Genomic DNA, 21,336 nt, shown 5'->3' with positions numbered 1-21,336 from the left:
CGGATGAGACCTTTAAAACCGAGGTCACAAGTCACGGTAGGCGTTGGCACGATGAAGAACCCTCACTGCTCAATGGCCCTGAGTGCCGAGTAAGGGTCTAAATTTGAAGCCCTTCTCCGGCATACGGTGACGTCTCTATATGAGTGAAAAATTCTCGAATAGGACGTAAAACAACATACAATCAATCAATCTAACAGATAAACCAACAACCAAATCTTTGATTTCCTTTTCAAATGCAAGAAACCGTTTGGAATAAGTGCTAAATGGGATTGCCTAGAAGCAGTACATTGGAAAGAGACATGGACATCGGAAGACGAATGTAATGTTTCATACACGTATCTTTTGTTTTAAAAAGTGAATGAAAAATGTGGAGATAACGAACAAGAATCGAGCGCAAAAGTCCATTAAACATTATAAAATAGGAGCAGAGCACACACGGACCTCTAATACATCAGAGGTGGGATGAGGTGCCATGGAGGAGTAAGCATACGACGTTCCTGAAGTTAAAACCAATGCCCTTACTCTCAGCCCCAGATACAATAAAAATCCATTATGTCGTCTCAGTTAAAGGGGAGACTGTGGTGACGCGGGAAATGACATGCTGCTGTAAGAGTTGTTATATTGATAGTCGATTCGCGATATGACAAGACCTTGCACTAGTTGGGCAGTCTTCTTCTGATAGACAAACGGAGAAAGTCAGAAGTTGAAAGTTACCAAAGCACCAATTTCACCAAAAAATGGATATGGATGAAAACGGCTACAGTAGATTTCGTTGCATGTTTCTATGAAGGGGACTGGTATTTAGGATATGTAACCGAAGAGGACAAAGGCATGGCCTAACAAAAAATACTAAAGTAAACTATAGTTAACTATAGTAAATCAAAGTTATCACTATAGTAAATCAAAGTTTTCACCATAGTAAATCAAAATTTTCATACTGATCACTTTAGTTTTTCAAAGTTTTCATAGTTATCACTATAGTAAATCAAAGTGTCAAAGTTATCACTATAGTTAACTATAGTTTTCATAGTGTCAAACTTATCACTATAGTTTACTATAGTTAACTATAGCATTTTTTGTTAGGGTGTGCACGAATTACTTAGTCATGATACACATTTACTTGTTAAATGGAATCTAACGGCAATTACGCCAATATTTCAGCAAAAACCTTAGGACTGACTGATTATTTATATTTGCTGTTGAACGCCGAGTCGGCATTATTTCAACCCCATTTGGCCGGTAAATATTAATGTCCTACGACAGAGTTTGAAATTTTTTACCTATAAATTGTGATTATGTACATTAAAAGCCTGTATGATATTTTTCTTCAATGATTAGAAAACAAGGAGTTTCATATGGTTTTAAATACACAGCTATACGTGATCTCACCCCAAATGCCTTAAATTTTCGAACTCTGTCTCAGAAAGATTTAGCAGCTTTTCAGTAAGTTTCTGTTTTCAACATTTTGTTCCTATATGACACGATTGATTTTATGTCCCATTAGAAAATTTTTCGCTCAAGAGACGTCCTCGGATACTGGTATAGGCCTTCAAATATAAATCAATAATCGATTCTCAAGGCCATTGGGCAGTGAAGGTTCTTTATCGTGCCAACGCTTACCGTGACCTTGGGATTTAAGGTCTCTTCCGGAAGACCCGTAACTTTCTTTTCTAAGCCGGGCGCTTGGCGAAGGTACAGTCACTACCTATGTTTATGTCTTAGGTTTGACGAGGCGCACGAAATTCACATGAATAAATTGTTCTAAATTGGGAAAGTTACTTAATGATAACCGGATATAGGTTTTGGCAATTAAACTAAAACCATAAAGCAGACGCAACCTTTCAGGATTGCAAAATAAAGTTCACCTTCAATTACACAGAGTAACATAAAACATCATGCAATCATAAAAAATAATTATGCGTGTCAAAAAATACAAGCGGTTGAATCACATCGAATAATTAAAGTCTTTAAAAATTCTTAGCAAATTAGAGAAAGTATACTTTGTGTCAATCGAAAATGGACATCTACTGCCAACCAGATAAAAAATTTCGCAAGTCAGTCTAAGAGAAGCCAAGCTATGGAATCACACATTAAATTAATTAAAGTAAAGTCATTAAAATAAAAGAAAATCTTTTGCAGATTACATGTATCCAAAATTTATGCCTCCCGCCAGTCAGTTTTATGTACATCACATGTTAATTTGTCTAGAGATTTTGTTAGCTATCGGGCAAAAAAAGGCTTAACTCTTGAAAACCGCATGTCCCTAAAAGAAGCGCCTTGAAGCAGCTGTGCAGCACTTTCATCAGCGTACCAGACTTCGAAACATGTTTCAGAGCCCGCTTAAAAACACCAATCGGAGCCAGATCCAGAGGATGCAGCTAATCAGTACACCACGCTGGTACATAAACACAATGAATTATTCTCTTGCTTTGAAGTAATACCCTCAGTTCTCCCCCTCGGTGTCCTTGTATACATGTACGTCAAGTATGCAAAGAGCTCTCTGTCTGACCGGCAAGTCCATTACTTTTACGTTTTCAATGTAAGGGACAACAACCTTTTCTACGTAAATGAATTTGAAATTAAAAAAAAAGAGTTACACTAGTTATTATTTTAAAAATTGGCACAGTACAATTGCGGATCGAGAGGGAACCAACCAACCAACCCCACCTTTTTTTCTATTTTTGGAGATACCACAGTATACTTTATCTGTTAATATTGATTTCATTATTGCTTGGGTATGATCTACGTACTACGATAATATTAGTAATTAAAGCAAAAATGAGACTAACTATTTAACGATAACATATTCCTATTGTGAATAATTATAGTCATGAGCCTTTTACATAATTATTATAATTATGCTAAAAATAGTCTTACCGTTCCATGTGTGGGCATTTGACCAGTGTGTCTCTGAGTGGTATTTGTCTCAAGTCTTGAAGGAAATTGTACAATGGGTAACGCTGTTCGATCTTGCCTTGATAAAAGAGCTGGGTACGTGGTAGTACATGCCCCGACATTTTACATCCTAATAACACAGTCATTTATCGTTCGTCATCCATGGTTTGGAACCTTTTGTGGACCTTCTTCTGCCATTGTTCAATCGCCAACGGTACAAAATTAGAACCTGTTCGATTCCAATTTATCACCAGAGCTTCCGGAATATTAAATTCTTCACTGGCATCTCGAATTCGAGCAAGGAATTTTGTGTTGATTTCGTCAAAGTCTGTCGGGAGAGATTTTACACCGTTTGTCCCTTTATGTTGTACATATACCCGAGCCAATTTATAATTGAGATATTACACATACCCAAGACAATCTATAAATGAAGTGGCCCATGCCATAGAAAGTTCAACCCCCCCCCCCCATGTTCCTGTAATAATGTTTTATCTTTTGCGAGTAGAATCCCTTTTGCAGCCATTTTCACAATTCTTTTTTTGACCACATAATCCATTTTCCGCATAATTCGGATGTAATCAAACACATCATAGTCCATCACCGGTCCAGTTTTAGTAGACTTCACGATGTTCTTGTACAGCAAAAGTAATCCTGGTATCACTGTGTTTGTCTGTCTGTTTGCCTGCCTGCACATGTATATAAAGCAAATTTCAAAGTTTGATGTATATATTGATGATAAAGCCAATTCTGTGTTTAAAAATGCCATGTTTTCATGATTGTTCTCCCGGGGATATTAATTCCGCTACGACAGCAATAGTTGTATCCTGCATTTAAGATGGATATGAAAATACATTTTAAACTTGTACATAATGGTTCAAGCGTTTAAACAAGCTTCTTAAAGTTTGTTTCAGATCTGCATTAAACCATGCTGCCTGCTACGTGCAGTTGCAAAATACATATCGACAACATGCAATGCCGTTGTATACAAAATTGGAAATAAAAAATTCAAAAAGTATATAATAAAAAAAAATAGTTGAGGAATAACTGTTGCACTGGAAATCAAAGTATCTGTGCTCATCTTGTGAAATCTTGGACAGCGACACTGATACTACAGTTGATGAAATTTTAATCTACTGTGTCAACAGAAATTGTTATTTTATACTTTAGTGGAAGATGAGAGACGCAGTATAAAGGATGACTATCGTCAACTGAACAGCAAACATAAACGCACCGAGTATCTTTCCAAAGTAAATGCAGAAGACTGGTTGAAAGATAGAAACAATTTTATTCTGTCTCCTTTGCCTGCAATCATGGATAAAGACATTGATGAACTGTTAAACAAAGAGAAATCTAATTCGACGTTTTGCGTAGAGCAAATACAGTGTATATTCATTTCGAATAAGTTTAGTTCTTCCCTTTAGTTTCAGTAAAACTCTTACTACTTTTGGAGTAGTCGTATCTGTACAATGAATTCTGTCGCTGGACCTGCTGCTAGCTACCGCACTCTCTTGTAGTGGATAGGTGACCAAGCTGGCGGTCCAGTTAATTAGATGACAGAGCAGAGGCGATAACATACTTTAACAACAACCAGATCTTTGCAGGAAGATAACGAAAAAATTATGACAATAAAGCTATTTTTTCAGCTAAAACGACTACTGTTCTTTTTTTCCCCTAATTTCTTCAAGAAAGTCCTGACCTTTCTCCAAAGAAAATGACTCCATTCAAAGACCTTTACCTTTTTTTTTTATCTTTTCACTTATCAAGATAAATTTGCAGATCTATTTCAAATCCTCAAAATAAATTTCATAGAAACCAGTCTGCAGAACATTCAACGGCAAAAGGAAGGACAAACTGGTCCAAAAGAGCGTGAAATAAGACGAGGCACCTTCCAAGTCCAGGTTAAGCCAAGATCCATATGATTTCATACACAACCATTATGGCAAACCTAGGATTGTAGTGGGCAAACCTGTAGCCACAAACTCCTAATTAAAATGCAGTTAAGGAGGTTCTGATCACAATTAAAGAATCTACAACAGGCGAATCTAAAGCCTGGACGGCTGTTGGATGTGATAGATTGATTGTATGTTGTTTTACTTCACGTTGGAGAATTTTTCTGTCGTATAGAGACGTCACCATATACCGATGAAGGGCTTCAAATTTAGATCTTTACTCGGCACTCAGGGTCAATGAGCAGTGAGGGTTCTTTATCGTGCCAACGCCTACCGTGACACGGGACCTCGATTTTTAATGTCTCACCCAAAGGACCTGCAACTTTCACTCAAATTAAGAGCCGAGCGCTTGGCGAAGGAACAGTTGCTACCTAATATTTATTGACTTAGGTCAGTTGCGGCCGAGATACCAACCCACGACTTTCCGAACACGGAGCGGGCGCTCTATCGACTGCGCTATCGTGAGGGTCACCTAGAAAAGAATATTGTGTACCAGTCTTCACTTGTGTCGAGATTGCAAATCTATGATCGGCCTCTAAAGTCAGAGAAGAAGGTGCTCCGCAACAACCTGAACAGACGCAAATCCATAGTCTTTAGAATGAATCATTTTTCTGATTCATAATATAGGATAAGGTATTAAAATACATTTAGTTTAACATATACATAAACATTAAGGCACGTCCGACCGACTCTGACCTGATCAAGCTCGGTCCGGTCACCTCTATATCGTGTCTAGGTAACCCGACTGATCGTGTAAAAATACCTCAAGTTCAAATAAAACAGAACTATTATTAATGAATTTCTAAATAGTTGATTCAGTCATCATGTGTGCTTTCTTGTTTTATCGATGTGTTGAATTAAATTTCATTTTCCTTTTTCGATCCCAATTAAAATTATGAACCTTGCATAAAATTACCCGAGAAGAACTATGCAATTTGTTTTTCAAAATTGTTTTATTGTCTCAAAAAAGTTTACTGATTGTGTTTACTGTAGAGTGGTTGAAATTTGACGATTTTGTTTTCTGAAATATGGTGAGTGGAAACTTTGACGATCAACTAGTATTTAAAAGTACTCTTTAAAACAAATGTCAAAGTCGACGAGTGTAAACTATGACTATTATTAGAAATTCGTTCATTTCGTCAAGACTTCCACATTGTCAATGTTTCCACTTTTACAGTATATCAATAATATTCTACATATCAGTACTTCGGATATGTTCTTGTTATGAAATTTTCTCGTAAAGAATTAACTACTCGGAGTTATCCTTCCTGCTAAGTAATTTTCTTTACAACTGCTGAGCGGGGTATGTTTTAGTTAAATCTGGCCTAAAGAATTAATTGAAATATTCCGATATTTCTTTGAATTTAATATAAATTTATTTGTTAGATTTTTGTACATCTTAAAAAAAACTTTCGATATCTATAGATTTGTTTGCATTGACGATGTCATTATTCGAATATGGTTTCTCGGACGGCGGCGGAAGAAAAATTGGAGAAGAGGGTACTTTTAAGAGGTCAAAAGACAGAACAGAAACCAAGGAAAATATGAAAAGGAAAAGCGATAAAAGGATTTCAGATCACCAAAGTGGGGAGAGTACAACGATACTGATGTTTTGTATCCCTTTTCGGAATGAAATACATGGATATGGAGGTAACGAACAGTATTCAAGCTCAAAAGTCAACTAAACAATACAAATTTTGAAACAGATTAAACACGGACCTCTAAAACATCAGAGGTGGGATCATGTGCCATGAAGGATTGAGCATCCCCTGCCGACCGGTCACACCCGCCATGTGCTACTTGTCATGTGATGATCGGGAAAATCCTTCGACAATTCAATGTGTAAATAATGAACTAACAATTAGTATGAAAAACGTCAGTCAGCATTTGACTTAATAAATTGTATTTGCTGACAAGGTCATTGTATCGACCATAGAACTTACGAAATGACGACTTTAAACGGGACTAATGATATTCTTGTTTCATTAACTTGTTTGTCAATAACTTACCTCGTTTTAGAAATTGTTTATACGTAGAACATGCTCTTGCGTATCGAATCAACTGACAGATATACATTATTATTATATTACAATATGTATACTCGTATATATCTCTTGTAGATGCATTTATCAATGATTATACGATTAAGCACTGCTCATTATATATAAGATCATGTTTGTTCTATCATTTGGATCTTCCTCCTTCTTTGTTTCATGTTTGTAAATCTTTTTTGCTCCTCCGGGGGCCCAAATTGGACTAATAAAATCTTGTATAAACCCCGTATGCAGGTGATGAAGGTATATTGTTGCATAAGTAAGGGAAGTTTAGGATTGAAAAGTTAAAGTCAACACTTTTATCATAAAGCTTGGTTGTTAGATTACCATTAACGTCTTTTTCTAGTAAAATATCTTGATGCTTGAGGCTCTGGAGACTGCTATTCTGCATCTGCAATTTGTAGCACTGCAGCAAAGGCTTGGAGAAAAGTTGCACTTCATATTGATGAGGAAAACAGATTCAAAGGTGTTAAACTCATTGCTCCAACTTCTGCACCTGATTAATTAAAAAAAAAATTCAGTATGGCCTACGTCAATCTGTTAATGATTATATTAACAAAAGGGTAAGAAATGCAGATTCAGACCATTTACTGAAGGATATATAAGTCTTCTATCCTGTTAACTTGCCTGAAACAGATGTTTCAAAAGCAATTTATGGAGAACCAGAAATAAATGCCTTCTACGAGTTTAACATTGCCCTGTTCAACAGGATGAATTCCAGTGTTCAAAAACTAGAGCAAGTAGAATGGCCAAATCTCAAAGTTCATATGAGACGTCAAAACATCGGAATGGAGTACAAGAGTTTTACTAGGGCCCCGCTCTGCGGGTGCACAATAGTGATCAGTCTGTCCGTCCGTCCGAGATCTCTTGTCCGGAGCACATCTTCTCTCTCCTTGGCCCAATCTGGTTCATACTTCACCCACAGGGTGTCATTGGGTAAAGGGTGTGCAGTGACATTGAACCATGTTTCTAGGTCTAAGGTTAAGGTAATAGCAGAATTATGAAAAATCCTTGTCCGGAGCATATCTTCTCTCCCCTTATTCCTTGGTGCATTGAGGCTCATACTTCACTCACCGAGTGTCACTAGTCAATGGATTTGCAGTGATCTTAAACAAAGTTCCTAGGTCAAGGTCAAAAATAGCCTCTCTGTTTAAATTCTTGTCCGGAGCTTATTTTTCCCTCTCCTTGGTCCTAACTGGCTCATATTTCATCCACAGAGTGTCTTTGGGTAACGGATGTGCAGTGACCTTGAACCATGTTTCTAGGTCTAAGGTTAAGGTCATAGCAGAATTATATGAGAAATCCTTGTCCGGAGCATATCTTCTCTCCCCTTGGTCCAATGTGGCTCATACTTTACTCACAGAGTGCCACTGGTCAATGGATGTGCAGTGACCTTGAACGAAATTTCTAGGTCAAAGGTCAAGGTCAAAAATAGCCTCTCTGTTTAAAATCTTTGTTCGGTGCATAATTTCTTTCCCTTAAGTCCAGTCAGCCTCAAACTTTACCAATTGACTTAGGGTACGGAACATTTCTGATTTTCCTTCCATATTTTGATAGAGGATATGCAACAAATTTCACAGAGGATATGCAACATTCGTGATTTTTGTGCCGTTTTTTGATAGAGGGTATTGAGCACTCGTGATTTTCGTGCCATTTTTTTTACTATAACAAGGATGACATAGAAGCCCTTTAGACTCAAACAACACATCCTTTAATAGTACACATATGTTGCTCTTCAAAATAAACTCTTTCAGCTACCTTACATTTTCATGTTCGTTTCTGGAAGCGGGGCCCTTCGAGATGGCCACCATCTCAATGATATCTAGTTAAATATTGTTCTGTGACCCACACCCGAAGAACACATTCAAAAAACTACTTATGCTTGCTGAAATAGTCATGTAATCTTTTATGTATGAACGTCTAGCAGAGAGAAATAGCCTATAAAATATGCCCACAATAGGAGAGGACACCAATGACGAAGCCGTTGACAACTCAGAACTTCGACTAAATTGAACGAATTACTAAAGTTTGACTTCGTAAATATTTATAAATATGAGAATTTTTAATTCAACTTCATTATTTTAAAAAAATTATATATAAATAAATCCTATATATTTTCTAGCTGTTCCAGTAAATATCATGTACTCTTTAGTTCAACTGCGCCGTCATTACGAAGTTCAAAACATTCCTATTAGAATCTGTGCAACTTTAAAAATGCGTGTTGGGTATTTTTTCCTGTTTTAAAAAGGTACCATGTCCTTAAAATATTTTAAAGTACAGAAAAAAATTCGCGACCGGGCATAAACGATTGTTCTGTATGGAGACAAAAGTCTACGCGTTTGCAGAAAAAAGAGTCCCTTCCAACTCTAGACCTAGTCCAGAAAATGTGAAAAATGTTCTTAAAAGCTGTCATGTGCACATTTTTGCATCCCAAAGATTATACATTACTAGCAATTATCATTTATCTATTTACTGGTTTAATAGACACAAATGAGCCGTTTTGTATACACAATAAGTACTTTGCTTGACCACAATTGACACCTATGACGTCAGAGCAATGATGCGTAGCTATGCATATTGAGAAATTTAAAATTTAAATCGCTGAAACATCAACGATATTAATTTTCTAGCAAAGATTTTTAAATATATGATTTTAATAGCATGTAAACTTTGTGATATCAAAAAATTATGAGACGTGATAAAAAGACCTTTAACCTAAGTTTTCTTCAGCAGCTGAACTATTGACTGTCCTACTTCCTGAAAAGACAGTGCTTTTATACCTTTTCTAATTAGTATCCTTGATTTTCATTAGCTATTGACTTAATGTAATCTTCTCTCTACTAGAGTGTTCCTAATTTCTAATTTATCTTTGATCATCACACTACCAACGCTTCATTCTTCATGTGTCCCACATGATAAAAAACTAAAAATGTTTTACTATTTGTTCTTAAACAATATTAAAAATGAACTATTTACATGTATCAATCATATGGCTATAAAAAATTGCCATTTAAAATTTTAAACAAAATACTTCTTAGCTTTATTTATAAAAATGAGCAATGTCTCATTTGAGGTCAACTGTCTATCTCGGTAGATTTGTCTTTTGCTCATTATTTGAATTCTTCTATCATCTCAACTCTTTCCATATCCTTATATCCTTCTTTCCACCTAGCTGTGGTCCATACTTTTCTTTTGGAGAAAGACGTCTGTACACCAAAGTATACCCTTTCACGGACTCGTGGAGGCTCTCTCATCGGCACTACCTCAATGTCCGGACTCTCAAGTTTGAAAACTTCCTCTACCATCTTGTATGGTTTGGGAACCTTTGGTTTTGGCACAAATTGTCCTACCGACGTTTAACAGTTTTCCTTAGAGTTGTCTGGAACTTCTCATCTCTCTTGTCAACCACGTGGCGCAGTGGTTAGAGCGTCTGCTTTAGAGTCGCGAAGTAAGGAATTGATCCTTACGTCGCGGGTTCGAATCCCACTGTGGGACGTGGAGACCGGTCCTTCGGATGAGACCGTATAAACCGAGGTCCTGTGTCGCAGTAGGTGCTGGCACGAAAAAGATCTCTCACTGCTCAATGGCCGTAAGTGCCGAGTATAGGACAAAATTTGCAGCTCTCCACCGGCAAGTGGTGGCGTCTCCATATGAGTGAAAAATTCTCGAGAGGGACGTTAAACAAAATACAATCAGTCCAGCTTTTCTCTTTGGATCATGAACAGGAGTGGGTTTCGTTGGTTTTCTCACTACTCTTCCAACTTCTAGCTCTTGCATTTCACCTGAGGATCTTTGATCTTCTTTGTGTATCACACCTGGTTCTTTGGGAGTCTCATTCTTCTTCTCTGACGTATCTCCACCATCAGAGTCATCTGAACTGAACTCGATACTTCCAGTCTTCTGACATGGTTCCAATGATTTCATGAATATCATTAGGATCCGACGTCTCGTCACCATCTGAGCAATTGCGGACGTTGTTCTCCTGAATGTGTTGCTTTCTGTGCCATATTAGACTAGCATTTTTGTTGGATGCATAGTTACATAGATCACATCGAAATCTCTTTTCAAGTTATCTTAAACCACATTCCACAATGTGTCTCTTCAGCTCTTCTAAGTCAAGTGTCTTGTATGAGCACATTGGACATTTCTTCTCCTTTCTGGAAGTTGTTTTTGTTTTGAGCATATTAATCCTACAATAAAGGAAATTGTATTACTTTAAATCAGTTTTTGACTGCTCTGATATATGAGTAATACAAACCTTAATTCTCAACTATATAATCTTTCCACCATTGTGGGAGCCTTTTAGTACGGCCTCGCAGTTTTGGGACTGAGGCAGTATCTTGAATTGTCCTCTCCAGAAGCTGGTTAATTTCAGAGATGGTTTCATGTTCCACTGACCTATACGCCATCATCACGAATAGTAGGTAGTCATCCCAGTCCGTGTGGAACTCATTTACATAGGAGCTGAGCATGGTAACAAGAGTTTTGTTAAATCGTTCCACCATGCCGTCTGATTTGGGTGGTAGGAACTTGTGTGTGTCTATTTAATGTGCAATAGCTTTCACATTTCTGAGAATAGCTTGCTCTCAAATTGATCAACTTGGTCAGAATGAAGAGATGATGGAACTCCAAATCTGCAAACAACTTCTTTTACAAATATATTTGTAATAGTTTTTGCCTCTATGTTAGGCATGGCGAATGCCTCCGTCCACTTCGTGAAGTAGTCGGATATTACTAATATGTAGTTGTGGCGTTTTCTTTTGTTGTCAGTTCTCCGAGAATATCCATCGCTATTCTTTCCATTGGGAGGCCAGCTCCAACTATCTGCATCGGCGCTCTCTTTGTTTCGTAGGAGACTTTGAGTATACAGTGATATTAGAGTACTTCAAATCATATGGAATTCAAGAAAATCTGATATCTGTTGAATGGAATAAGTCGTTAAACATAATATCATAGTTTTATAAAATGCAGTTAAAGATTGTTCCGCATTTGAAATATTAAACATGTTAATGGGTATTTCATAGTTCTCAATAATGCAGGGATAATCGTTCAGTCGTCGCTATTGCTCGGCTTCTATATCTCGTAGAAAACCCTAGGTAAATTTTAACCCTGATGAAAGTACATTTAACCTACATGTTAACCTATTAATGACCAATCAATCAATAAAATTCATCTGTGTCAAAACAAAACAGTCATCACTGAATAAAATTACAGAAACATTTTAAAATACACCCATGAATTTCAAATGAACTTTGAAGAAACAAACACAGATTATCTATTATGCTTTATTTTCATGTGCTGAAAATGAGCAAGTGACCACACCATTATCAAAAATAGTTATCAATGATATGCATAGAAACAAATCAAAACGTTTATTTGCGTTATTATGAACTCATTTTAATGTGGTATTTCGTGTTTGTATGATAATACAGAGATAAATGCTACTCATTCCTTTAGCATCACAAGTTAATGGACAAAAATCAATGAAAAAAACAAAATCAACGATGTTTCAAAAGTATCCCTCTTGTTTGAACAAAATTTTGAAATTTAATGCCGAGGGAAAGGACACATTTTTACACAGATGACAGTATTGATGGAATTTCTTTCATCAAAATACACAATCACAGAACCTTTCTTCATCTACATTTCTGTTTAAATTTTTCTGTGAAGTACCAGATGTTAAATCCACTCCATGAATTTTGAGATGTGCTAAATGTTCTTGTGTTAACTTCCGATCAGGAGGAACACAGATTGGGGATTTCCTAAACAACGGATTTACTGCCTGAACACTTTGCAGATACATGATGATATATGTTGTTAAAAACTCCACGCATATGCCCTGCTTTTCTGTCGAAGAACTGTCAATCTCTAACAGTTAAAATTTGAATTGCCTTTAATCATAATCTTGCAAATAATATAAAGCAAATACATGAATAAATATTATGTAATTATGAATGAAGATTTCTTCTACGTACATTACAAATTTACATACAACTTCCTCATAATATTGCAGCAATTTCTTTCCTAAATGTGTCAACATGTCTACTATTGAAAAGGAGTGTTTTCCTTTGAATCATCTAAGCAGCAAACTGGAGAAACATGTTAACATGTAATTGAATAAACATATAGCTATATGTGTATCCTCTATATCTTCAAAGTTTAAGTTAATATCAAAGGGTATAAATTGATATATTTCAAATTAATAATTTTTTGTAGCTTTCTGCTTATTTCATTTTCATAAAGAAGATAACTCTTAATTGCATAAAACTACTATGAGATTAGAAATCTTCAGAGCTTCCTTAAAATAATGTGTCTGTTACAACCTCATTCGACTTGTTTGACATAGTTATAGTATAATGAAATTATGCTTTTTGTTATCTTTAATGTTACAAACCTTCAAAATATAAACACCACGACTAACAGAGTCCATTTGTTTGCTTTGTTGAATGGACCCCAGCTTCCACCTGCTTGCTCCAGTAGACTCTAGACCAGAAGAAAAGGCCGGTTAATGAACGTCTTCCATGATTGTAGTACTTTAAATCCCTTCTTCGGAAATTCTCCAAGTGGATTTATACACTAGACAAAATTCTTATTCTTATTTGTGAATTGAACATTTGCCTTATCGGTACTAGTATATAATATGTCACCTTTTCCAATACAGTGGAATTGACAAATGTCATAATAAGACCTTTAATTAAACTTTTTGCCAGAAAACTAGTTTCCCGACGTGCAATGCGCGCCGTTTTTGTCCAGATTATCGAAGGGGATCTGTGAGGTTGCGAAAAATTGTGAAGCAAAGTCCCAAGTTAAAAATCAAATAACATACAGCGATTGACTATCATATCGCCTGGTAGTCAGTGCCTCGGTGTCCATTCCCAGTCCACCCAACTTAGTAAAAAAAATTATGTTTTTTTCATCTATTTGCAATAATTTTTCATTAAAAGAATAAATAATCTTTTGTTTTGATTTTTCATAGATTTCTCCAAAGGACCCTCCTGCAGACACCGTACTGACTGCTTCATCACGCTCATCTAGGGTCAAACGCCGCATCCGGTATAACTTTTTTCGGAGTTTTTAATTAGTACAAACATAAAGAACACAAACACAAAAGAAAAAATAGAAATTTATGTTAATCCAAAATAATATGGACACGATTTAAATTTTTTTTCCCATGAAATTGTACACGCTTCAGTTAAATTGTAGTTATTAATCAGCGAAGCCCGTTATGCAAAATTAACCCACGTTTCTAACTGTCGTTGATGTCCCTGGCATACCCAATAAACTAGACAGTGATTCCTTATATTTACATTTAAAGCCTATGTGGAATAAAATTATAAATTTAAAAAAAGATGCTCTCGAATAGATTAAAATATACACAAGGATCCCCATGTTAATTAGGGCCTCACTCTGCGGGCGCCCTATAGTGATCAGTCTCTCCGTCCGAGGTCTCTTGTCCTTAGCATCTTCTCTCTCCTCGGCCGAATCTGGCTCATACTTCACCCACAGAGTGTGTGCATTGACCTTGAACCATGTTTCTAGGTGTAAGGTTAAGGTCATAGCAGAACTATATGATTGATTGTATGTTGTTTAACGTCCCTCTCGAGAATATTTCACTCATATGGAGACTCCACCACTTGCCAGTGGAAGGCTACAAATTTTGACCGATACTCGGCACTTAGGGCCATTGAGCAGTGAGAGATCTTTTTCGTGCCAGCATCTACTGCGACACGGGACCTTGGTTTATACGGTCTCATCCGAAGGACATGTCTCCACGTCCCGCAGTGGGATTCGAACCCGCGACGTAAGGATCAACTCCTTACTCCGCGACTCTAGAGCAAACGCTCTAACCATTGCGCCACGCGGGCGACAATTATATGAAAAATCCTTGTCCTGGAGCATATCTTCTCTCCTCTTGGTCCATTGAGGCTCATACTTCACTCACAGAGTGCCACTGGTCAATGGATGTGCAGTGACCTTGAACGAAGTTTCTAGGTCAAGGGTAAAAAATAGCCTCTCTGTTTAAATTCTTGTCCGGAGCATATTTTCTCTCTCTTTGGCCCAATCTGGCTCATAGTTCACCCACAGAGTGCCGAGTGCCTTTGGGTAAAGGGTGTGCAGTGACCTTGAACCATGTTTCTAAGGTTAAGGTCATAACAGAATTATATGAAAAATCCTTGTCCGGAGCATATCTTCTCTCCCCTTGGTCCAATGTGACTAATACTTCACTCACAGAGTGCCACTAGTCAATCAATGTGCATTGACCTTGAACGAAGTTTCTGGGTCAAGGTCAAAAATAGCCTCTCTGTTTAAAATCTTCCTTCGGTGCATAATTTCTTTCCCTTAAGTCCAGTCAGCCTCCAACTTTATCAATTGACTTAGGGTACGGAACATTTCTGATTTTCCTTCCATATTTTGATAGAGGGTATGCAACAATTTTCATAGAGGATATGTAACATTCGTGGTTTTTTGATCGAAGGTATGCAGCACTCGTGATTTTCGTGCCATTTTTTATTATAACAAGGATGACATAGAAGCCCTTTAGACTCAAACAACACATCCCTTAATAGTACACAAATGTTCCTCTTCAAAATAAACCCTTTTCAGCTACCTTATATTTTCATGTTCGTTGCTTAAAGTGGGGCCCTTTGAGATGGCCACCATCTCAAATGATATCTAGTTTCGATAGTCCCCGCTCACTGACGTCAGACACAATGACAGTCGCACGAGATTGACATGCAAATTAGGCTCCTGACGTTTCACTTGACGAAATTTACATTCAGCTGTAATTATCAAGAAATCAACTTACCTAACTTTCAAAGAGGTTATCACAGAGAAAAACAATTAGAAATGTCAGAATTTGGCACAAGGCCATTGCGGCAAGTTCAAGGGCGCTTGCAGGAGAAGTTTTTAAATTCATGTCAGATCCATAATTTTTACAACCAAGGTAACATTCAAGGATATATTTACAAAATTGTGAATGGACACTTAAAAAAATTGCAGCCGGAAAGCTGGGATTATTTTCTGAGCTTGCTCTAAGTACCTCCACTTTTGAAATACATCATCTTCTAATATTTCTTATTGGAGAGTCAAGGATCAGGCATGAATTACACTTATTTTGCCAGTGAACTTGAAGTTTCCCATATGACCTTGGGAAAGATGTCATAACAGTCTCAGATCATAAAAAAATCCTTGGCTTTCAATGTTTCTGCACTAGAAAACGTGACTGGGACCGGAATTTTATATTTTTAAAGTAACCTTGAGTTTCATAAAATGACATTGAGTATAGGATGTAACAAACCTTCAGGTCATAACTAGTCTTCGTTTAAAGTACGTATTTTTTTTGCCAGTGACCTTGAACTAGTCCAAATGACCTTGGCTTTATACCAAAGCATAACCGGTCGGGGTAGTTTAGTGCTGAAACTTTCGCTTCGTGATTGGGAAGTTCGATTCTCGTTCCCGGTTCCATGTCAAACCCATGGCGTATAACATAGGTAGTGACTGTTCCTTATATAACATAGGTAGTGACTGTTTTTACGTAACATATTAAACATAGGTAGTGATTGATTGATTGTATGTTGTTTAACGTCCCATTCGAGAATTTTTCACTCGTATAGAGACGTCACCATATACCGGTGTAGGGCTTCAAATTTTGACCTTTACTCGGCACTCAGGGCCATTGAGCAGTAAGGGATCTTTATCGTGCCAACGCCTGCCATGACACGGGGCCTCGGTCTCATCCGAAGGACCCGCAACTTTCACTTCAAAGTGCCGAGCGCTTGGCGAATGAACAGTTGCTTTACCCATTTTTTATCAACTTAAGGCAGTCGCGGCCGAGATTCGAACTCACGACCTCCCGATCACGGAGCGAGCGCTCTACCGACTGAGATATAGGTAGTGACTGTTCCTAATATAACATATATAACATAGTGACTGTTCCTTATATTACATAGGTAGTGACTGTTCTTCATATAAAATATATAACATAGGTAGTGACTGTTCCCCATATAAAATATATAACATAGGTAGTGACTGTTCCCCATATAAAATATATAACATAGGTAGTGACTGTTCCTTATATAACACAGCATTAGAAGTGAAATGAAAAGTAGATCCTGTGTCACGAAAGGGCCTAGGGGTAAAAAATTCTCGCAAGGGATGTAAAACAACAATCAATCAATCAATCAATATCTGAATATTCTCGGATCATAAGTAATGAATTGTTAACTGAAGCGCATGGTTATCATTCCTTAGAAATGCATGAAAGTTGAGTTCATTTTGTTGGTATTCATAAAAACTCGGGAAAATGTTATCCAGCAGAGTATGTCCAAATAAGAACGTGGTAGGGCATTAATAATCTAAAACATTTTTTTAGGTTAAAGACCTTAATATCTCTCTCATAAACACCAATGATGTATGTAAATTTTAGAAATAGTATGTGATATACAAGTAATACAAACAAGAGGCCCATGGGCCACATCGCTCACCTGAGCCAATTGGCTAGGCAAAAGCACAAATCAGTTCAGTATTGAAAAGATTACCGGGGGGGGGGGGGGGCTTGAATTTTAAACTACCTTCCAGGTAAATTTTTAATAAATGGCTTTGTTGTACTTGAAAAGATTTTTTAAAAAAATTTGCCATATATTCCTTCAATGCAGCCCCCAAACCCACTGCCTCTACCGCCCCCCCCCCCCGTTATGAAATTCCTGGATCCCCCACTGCCCCGGGGGTCATCATTTGAACAAAATTGAATTTGCACTAGCTGAGGATGCTTCCATATCAAAATGACTAAGCATGATTTTCAGTTCTTGAGAAGAAGATATTTTCCTATATGTTCCTATGTAAAATTTTCAATCTCCCATTGGGCCCCACCCTACCCCTTGGGGTCATCATTTGAACAAAATTGAATTTACACTACCTGAGGATGCTTCCATATCAAAATGACTTAACATGGCTTTGCAGTTCTTCATCAGAAGATATTTTCCTATGTATTTCTATTTAAGACTTTGATCCTCCATTGTGGCCCCACCCTACCCAGGGGTGATGATTTGAACAAAATAGAATCTACACTACCCGAGGATGCTTCCATCTAAATATGATCAATCAGGGCTTTGCTGTTCTTGAGAAGATTTTGAAAAAATTTTCCTGTATTTTTCTATGTAAAACTTTGATCCTACATTGTGGCCCCACCCTACCCCCGGGGTTCATGATTTGAACACATTTGAATCTACACTACCAGAGGATGCTTCCATATAAATATGACCAATCAGGGCTTTCCTGTTCCTGAGAAGAAGATTTTTAAAAGATATTTTGCCTAAATATTTCAATGTAAAACTTTGATAGTCCATTGTGGCCCCGTCCTACCCCCGGGGATCATGATTTGAACAAATTTGAATCTACACTACCATTGGATGCTTCCAAATAAATAGGACTCATCATGGCTTTGCTGTTCTTGAGAAGAAGATTTTAAAAGATTTTTCCTTTATATTTCTAAGTTAAACTTTGATCCTCCATTGCGGCCCCGCCCTACCCACGGGGGTCATGATTTGAACAATCTTGAATGTACATTATTTTAGGATGCTTCCATATAAATATCACTCATCATGGCTTTGCTGTTCTTGAGAAGAAGATTTTTAAACAATTTTCCTATATAATACTATGTAAAACTTTGATCCTCCATTGTGACCCCGCCCTACCCCCGGGGGTCATGATTTGAAGAAATTTGAATCTACACTACCTAAGGATGCTTTCATATAAATATGACTCACCATGGCTTTGCTGTTCTTGAGAAGAAGATTTTTAAAGGTTTTTCCTACATGTATATATTGCTATGTAAAACTTTGATCCTCCAATGTCGCCCCGCCCTACCCCCGGGGGTCATGATTTGAACAAACTTAAATCTACACTACCTGAGGATGCTTCCATATAAATATGACTCATCATGGCTTTGCTGTTGTTGAGAAGAAGATTTTTAAAGGTTTTTCCTATATATTTCTATGTAAAACTTTGATCCTCCACTGTGGCCCCGCCCTACCCCCGGGGGTCATGATTTGAACAAACTTGAATCTACACTACCAGAGGATGCTTCCAAATAAATAGGACTCATCGTGGATTTGCTGCTCTTGAGAAGAAGATTTTTAAAGATTTTTCCTATATATTTCTATGTAAAACTTTGATCCTCCATAGTGGCCCCTCCCTACCCCCGGGGGTCATGATTAGAACAAACTTGAATCTACACTGCCTGAGGATGCTTCCACATGAGTTTCATCTTTCCTGGCCCTTTGGTTCTTGAGAAGAAGATTTTTAAAAGATGCTATTAATTTTTCACAAATTCTCTATTATCTCCCCTTGAAAGAGGATGTGGCCCTTCATTTGAACAAACTTGAATCCCTTTTACCCATGGATGCTTTGTGGCAAGTTTGGTTGAAATTGGCCCAGTGGTTCTGGAGAAGAAGATGAAATTGTGAAAAGTTTACAACGACGACAGACAACGGACAAATTTTGATCAGAAAAGCTCACTTGAGCCTTCGGCTCAGGTGAGCTAAAAAGCATGCAAGATTTGGAGAAAATAAAATATAACAATTTGAAATTATATGTAGTAAAACTTTGATACTATTGTAAACGATAGTTAAACATAGTATTTTTTGTAAGGGTTCAATTGACAACACAGAACTACTGCAAGATTGTATCTTAAAGGTGTAGCAACCGGAAGTAGACCAGGTACAATTGGTGATCAAAGAAACCACCGTTGCTGACATAGCTCTCTAAATCATTTGAGGATCAGGGAAACCACCGCTGTTGAAATTTTACTAACAACTTTCCATAGGTAACTGCCAACTTAGATCAGTGCACAAAATGTGCGCAATCGGCTTCCGGGAAAGAAAACCGCTATAGAATGTGAAGTGTTGACACCGAGACATCGGGAAATTTGAATTCAGTAGGCAAGACAGCATATTGGATAAATTAGCGAGTTTACAAAGAAATTATAAATTGTTGATTTTTAACCGTTCGTTCGCTAAGATATTTATTTCCATCTTTATAAACATACTGAAATAAAGTTTCTAAAAACCAAATGAAATTGTACTGATGTTTTAATAAATAATAAAGAAATATTGGATTGCTCAAGATTCGACATTAACGCTAGTCCGTTAAGTCTCAGACTAATGCAGTTTTATTTGGACTTATAAAGTATCTTTCATTTAAGTTCATCTTATTCGGCCCAAGGTTCTCGAGAAGACTTTAAATGACTCCACCCAATTTTTACTTTTTCTAAATTATCTCCCCTTGGTAGAGAAATGGCCCATCATCAGAAAAAAAAAAAAACTTGAATCCCATCAACCAAAGTTGTGCCAAGTTTAGTTGAAATTGGCCAAGTGGCTCTAGATCTATTTTGCTGGTCACAAAATTTCAATAAATTTGTTATTTAAAAAAAAACGCTTCTCGTAAATGCTTTGTTCATTTCAATGAAAAGTATAAAAAGTGCAGTGTAATAATAATTTTTAAGCTACATATAATCGATACAAAATATTGATGCATTTTTTAATGGACTATTAAAAAAGCCTGCGTACTAATAAAAATAAAATATCACTAGTCCAGCTGGACTAATGCCCAGAAAACTTATCCCTGATTACTTGGTGTACTTTGAAATTTTCTGGAGTATTTACTTCTCCTTCGCGGCGATCTAATTTTAGCTGAGGAAATAAACAACACCATCCAAATAAACAATTAAGTTAATCACAAAGTTTTCTCATAACCATTTCAAGAATCAATGGACTTGAACCATTGGAAAATACAGACCAAACTAAGCAATTGTGATCATTTTGTTTTCGTAGACTTAGTTCATAATAAATACATGCTTTAGTATTTTAAGATCTCTTATAAATTATTTAGTGCAAAGAGTCCCTCCCGATTTGAATAAATGTTTTAAAGAAAAAAAAAAGAAAAAAAAAAGTGAATAGATTAATTTCCAGTTGACTTCTATATTTCTTTAAACTAGGGAATCACTTGCTGTATACTTTTTAAATGACCACAGTCACTTGAATGGATCTGTTTTACGTTTTAAGCTGATCACAAATTCTAGATGTCATCAATAATTGTGAAAAGATCTTTTTTTAATGAAGCTATGCCTCATTAAGTTATAATTTCTACACGCTATTAAAATCTCTAAATTTCAACACTTCCGTTATCGCAATTTTTTTTATTCAATTCTGATGTGCGAATACATATTCATTTTAATGCAGTAATACTTAAATGATGAAAATCTCCAACTTTCACGTCTTTTTCCAAAGACACTTAAGAAGTTGAAATAACATTCAATATTACAATTGAATGACTTTCATAATTTTTTTATTGATATCTTAATCAAACGTTTTGAAGTAATGTTTTAATATACTCTTACTTTTCAGACGAAGCTAACAAACATGCTAGCAATTGTATATACT

The sequence above is a fragment of the Saccostrea echinata genome, unplaced genomic scaffold, assembly GCF_033153115.1.
Source record: "Saccostrea echinata isolate AGI-Se365-2 ecotype Australia unplaced genomic scaffold, CSIRO_AGI_Sech_v1 ptg000009l, whole genome shotgun sequence".
In the NCBI taxonomy this organism is placed as follows: Eukaryota; Metazoa; Mollusca; class Bivalvia; order Ostreida; family Ostreidae; genus Saccostrea; species Saccostrea echinata.
The sequence above is the reverse complement of the archived record's forward strand: the minus strand, read 5'-3'. Positions refer to the sequence as shown.